The 4,198-nt window shown below is 36.8% G+C and overlaps 1 long non-coding RNA gene across 2 annotated transcripts in view; it reads left to right on the top strand.

Annotated features, from left to right (window-relative positions):
* LOC128247842 (uncharacterized) overlaps nt 1-3,963 on the top strand; it is an 11,378-nt gene extending 7,415 nt beyond the window's left edge. The window contains exons 3-5 of one of the 2 annotated variants that reach the window (XR_008264167.1): nt 2,069-2,218; nt 2,932-3,141; nt 3,516-3,963. This is a non-coding gene — a long non-coding RNA (uncharacterized LOC128247842). The remainder of the gene's footprint in view (nt 1-2,068; nt 2,219-2,931; nt 3,142-3,515) is intronic. The other variant, XR_008264166.1, reaches the window with a different exon arrangement.
* The last annotated feature ends 235 nt before the right edge of the window (nt 3,964-4,198 follow it).

Below are 4,198 nucleotides of genomic sequence, written 5' to 3'. Positions count from 1 at the left end.
ATATATATATATATATATACATACATACAGAGACTTGCAGGAAGTAAATAGACACCTCTAAATCTTATAATCTTTTATTTAATACGCAAAGCGAATAATTGAAATGTAATCGATAGGTAGGACCACATACTTTAGTATTTAGTTGACAATCCCTTTGCAGTTTTTAATTCAGAAACTCTTTTTGGCACTGAACTGATGAGCTTTGTGATTGTCTCTTGTGGAATTTCTTCCAAGTTTTCACGCAACAATCGAAACAATTCCTCTTTAGATTTAGGTTTCTGTCGAGTTTTACGTATAGCTTTATCTCGTATGCTCGAAAGATTTTCAATTGGGTTCATGTCAGGAGATTGGCTCGGCCAAGAAAGCTTTTTTGATCCCATTTTCAGTCAGCCATTGTTGATTCCTTTTTGTTCTGTGGCATGGAGCTCCATCTTCCATGAGTAAAAACTCGTTTTTCGTTATGTTATCGTGTGAATATATCGGAAATAGTCCTTGCATAAGTATTTCGATGTATTTTTCAGAGTTTATGGTTCCAACACATTCGATCAGCTCAGAACGACCATTGCTGGTGACAGCTCCCCATACCATTATAGAGATACCGCCATGTTTCGCCGTCAGTTGGAGTCGTTTCAAATCAAATTCTTGATTGGGAAGCCTCCAGACCTAAACACGTCTACTGTCTGAATATAATACAAATCTGGATTCATCTGAGAATATCACTCTATCCCAAAATGAATTGGATTTTAGCCCATTTCTTTCTTCACATGATATTAATTGGTTGAAGGAGAGGTTTTTCTCTCTAGATGCTCGTCCATAATACCCAAGCTTATGCAGGTATGTAACACACGTTCTTGGACTAACTTCTAGCTGTTTTGCAATGCCAGAAGCCTTCGAACGGAGTTCGTTTTCCACAATTCTCTTCAAACAGCGAAGCTTCCTTTCCGAAGGCCCAGGTCAGCCGGGACGACAATCTGTTGATTCTTTTCTCTGGATTTTGAATTGCACCATAATTCTATTAACAGTAGCAAGAGGAATTTGAAGATTTTCGGCAATTTTTCGCTGGCTAAGACCAGCCTCAGATTGCCCAACAATACGACCTCTTTGAAAATCTGACAGTTCTGCTGAATTCTTGCGTGGCATGGTTACTCTTCAGAAATGTTCAATATAATGGCACCTGGAATGAAAAAGAATAACTACATTGTAAATTCTACACCACTGAAAACATATTAAGACGCTTAGGTCAGAAATTTTGAAAATTAAAGGTGTCTATTTACTTCCTGCATGTCTGTGTATATATGTGTGCGTGTGTGTGTGTGTGTGTGTGTCTGTGTGTATACCTGTCTTTGTGTCTGTGTTCGTCCCCACCTCCCTTGACAACCGGTATGGGTGAGTTTACGTCCCCGTAACTTAGCGGTTGGGAAAAAGGGAACGATAGAATAAGTACCAGGCTTTCGAAAAATAGGAATGGGGCCGATTCTTTCTAGTAATATTCTTCTGCGGGTTGCCCCAACATGGCCTCCATGACTGAAACAAGGAAAAGATTAAAAAATGAATAAATAAAACAATAAGCAAGATAAAAGAAATAAATAATCCCCCCCCCCCCCCCCCCAGGTTATTTTTGACCTTTGAATAATTAGCAACTTGAAATCTGAAACAAAAAAATGAATTGGAATATAAACTAAAAATATGCTATTTCAGACGGAAGCCAACACTTAGGATTTAAAAAGTAAAACAAATCTCTTATTCATTTCTATATCTCATTGCGTTTCAGATAAATTGTCTGAACTTCCGGAAACAAAACCGCAAGCTTTGTTTGTTTGTTTGTTTGTTTGTTTCGCTCTTTCTGTTGTTGTTGATATCAGTAACATTTTGTGCGAAAATTTTGTGTGTCGAATTTTAATAAGGTTTCATTATTAAATTCACACACACAAACACATACACACCCACACACGCAGTGATATTGAGCCTCGTGACTTTCATTCCCACACACTGGGTTGTACGCTCCGTCACTGACAGCACTTGATTGCTTGTTTCAACATAATAATAATTGTTTTTGTTTCTAATATAGGCAAAAGACGAGAAATCTGGGAAGGTGATCCGACAATTGGCACTTATTTTATCGACCCTGAAAGGATGATAGACAAAGTAGATCCTGTTGGGATTTGAACTCAGAACATAAAGAGCCGTTTAGAATAATAATATTTCATTCTGCTATAAGGTATAAGACTTGAAATTTAGCGGGAAAGGGCTAACCGATCACATCGACTCCTGTGTTAAATAGGAACTTATTTTATCCATTCCGAAAAAGAGGAAAGCCTGTACCATTGCCGATCGACTGGCAAAAAATAGCAGCGAAATCTCCCTATACCATTCTGTCTTTAATAAAAGAAATATTGTACACGATAGACGGTCATGCTCTGTTTACTACCGACCACCCCCTCCATACACAGAGACACACACTGAAAGAACTAAAGAAACTGAGAAAAAACAACAATAAATATCTGTTTCTTTATAAAATCATATATTGTGATTTTCTATTGAGGGCGCTTGGCTTAGTGGTTAGGGGTGCTGCACTCGCGATCTTTGGATCGTAGTTTCAATTCCTAGACCAGGTGTGGCGTTGCGTTCTTGAGCAAAACACTTCATCTGACATTGCTTCGCTATCACTTTGACACCTGAAGTAGGATACACCGTTCACCTGTTCAGATATTTCGATTTGATGGAGGGAGTGAGCTAATGTACAACACATGCATATGATCACTATAAACAAACTCTTTGTGTACGTTGTTCTACTACAAATTGAAGAGCCGTCATTCTCAGACTACGAGAAACTCCCTTCATAAAGTATTTTTCTGTAATTTGTAACAGATATTATGCACCATCTACATATATAAATGATAATTTCTGTCTGTCTGTCTCTTACCATCTTAGTGCCCAAACCAGTGAACCAATATTCACGAAACTTTGCATTCATGTTACTTATATCAAAGAAGGTGAGAGCAGTGATGGAAATGGGGTGTGACGTTTTTACAGCTGTCATATACATGCGACGCTGCATACATACTTTTGCAAATACATAAATACAATACATACACACAGAAATGGTGGTGTGAGGAATACGAAGCGTTAAGGAGAAAAGGGGTAGGTAACTTTTTTGCTGGCCATCGCAAACAAATTCTCACACACAGACACACACATACGTACGTACATACATACAAACACACATATGTCTACTATACACCATTTTAAATTTGTGACTACTTGTGTGTACGTTTGTAAATGTGTGTGTGTGTGTGTGTGTGTGTGTGTGTGTGTGTGTGTGTGTGTGTGTGTGTGTGTGTGTGTGTGTGTGTGCGTATGTGTTACGTCCTGTAACTGTCTGCCTCTACTTTTGTAGTGTCTTCCCTGTTGCTATCATATATTGTGAGATTTTAAAATTACGTCAAAATTTCCAAATATATTTTATTGAAATAATTTTCTACGTTAAATCCGATTTTGTTATTTTTTTGTTGCAGAAAAGTTCCAGAAAATGTTACAGAGGTTTAAAGTCTAATCAATTTTACCTAATCAGAAAGCAGGATTTGGAAGCAGGTATTTTCTGCCTGATTGCTGTCTATCACAGAATGAAAGCAAAATCATTAGGAGAAGGTATTTTTTATTAAACAAACGAATGCAAAACATTATGACGACCAAAGTTGTAAGAACTGATGAAGTTTTAATGAATAAAGTCATGTGAAATGGTCGAACAGACATGTAAATAATTTAAAAAGTAAAAAAAAATCCTCAACGAAATTTTTGGCAAAACTTTGCACAAATCTGTCCTATCTGTCGAGAAAGGCATGCTTTGATATGGAATAAATGAAAATTTATATAAGACAATTAATTGTAAAAATTGCCTGGCAACGACGGGCTATTCAGCTAGTTTTAAATAAAACTGCGAATCGAACTCGCGAGTCCGTTTGACATCTTGACAATAACTTTCACCATTAATTCCCTCTAATATTCTTGAAAATTTCAGAATTCTTGACATATCGACAATTCCAGAATGCTTTTTTGCTGTTTAAAATAAGAAGCCTTTGTGATTTTAATGAAAAGGAAATAAATATTAACTAATATTATTATTTTTATCGTCGTTCCCTCGTATTGTATGCGTTATACTGAGGATCTGTTGGGTAAAAGTCATTAGTCTGAGCGATGA

The sequence above is a fragment of the Octopus bimaculoides genome, chromosome 5 (genome assembly GCF_001194135.2).
Source record: "Octopus bimaculoides isolate UCB-OBI-ISO-001 chromosome 5, ASM119413v2, whole genome shotgun sequence".
NCBI lineage: Eukaryota > Metazoa > Mollusca > Cephalopoda > Octopoda > Octopodidae > Octopus > Octopus bimaculoides.
Note: the sequence above shows the minus strand (reverse complement) of the source record. Positions and strands in the feature narration are given on the sequence as shown.